Below are 982 nucleotides of genomic sequence, written 5' to 3' on the forward strand. Positions count from 1 at the left end.
TAACGAGCGAACGAATACACTTTAATAATTAACTTTTATATATAACCTAACAATCCTTTCATGCCGTCAACAACAAAACAGAAGAACAAAGAAACCTAACAATCCTTTCATGCCGTCAACAACAAAACAGAAGAACAAAGAATTGTGTTAGATCTTTACTTGTAGTATCTACTTATAAACGTACTTTTTCACTTTGATTTAAACGTAGTACTGTCAAGATTTTACGTTGAACGTAGTACTGTCAAGATTTTACGTTGAACTGTACTGTCGAGACTTTACTTTGAACGTAGTACTGTCGAAGTACTACGTTCAAAGTAAAGTCGTCGAGACTTTACTTTTAGAGTTTTGACAGTACTACGTTCAAAGTAAAATCTTGACAGTACTACGTTCAAAAGTAGTTTGACAGTACTACGTTCAAAGTAAATTCTCGACAGTACAGTTCAACGTAAAATCTTGACAGTACTACGTTCAAAGTAAAGTCTCGACAGTACAGTTCAACGTAAAATCTTGACAGTACTACGTTCAAAGTAAAGTCTCGACAGTACAGTTCAACGTAAAGTCTCGACAGTACTACGTTCAAAGTAAAGTCTCGACAGTTCTACGTTCAAAGTAAAGTCTCGACAGCACTACGTTCAAAGTAAAGTCTCGACAGCACTACGTTCAAAGTAAAGTCTCGACAGCACTACGTTCAAAGTAAAGTCTCGACGGCACTACGTTCAAAGTAAAGTCTCGACAGTACTACGTTCAAAGTAAAGTCGCGACAGCACTACGTTCAAAGTAAAGTCTCGACAGTACTACGTTCAAAGTAAAGTCTCGACAGCACTACGTTCAAAGTAAAGTCTCGACAGCACTACGTTCAAAGTAAAGTCTCGACAGTTCTACGTTCAAAGTAAAGTCTCGACAGCACTACGTTTCCTGTAAATTCGGAGCTGGCTTTTCACTCTTAACGTAGTGCAGTTCATTCTATAGTTTTAAATGTGCT

Source organism: Limulus polyphemus, unplaced genomic scaffold (assembly GCF_000517525.1).
Source record: "Limulus polyphemus unplaced genomic scaffold, Limulus_polyphemus-2.1.2 Scaffold906, whole genome shotgun sequence".
NCBI lineage: Eukaryota > Metazoa > Arthropoda > Merostomata > Xiphosura > Limulidae > Limulus > Limulus polyphemus.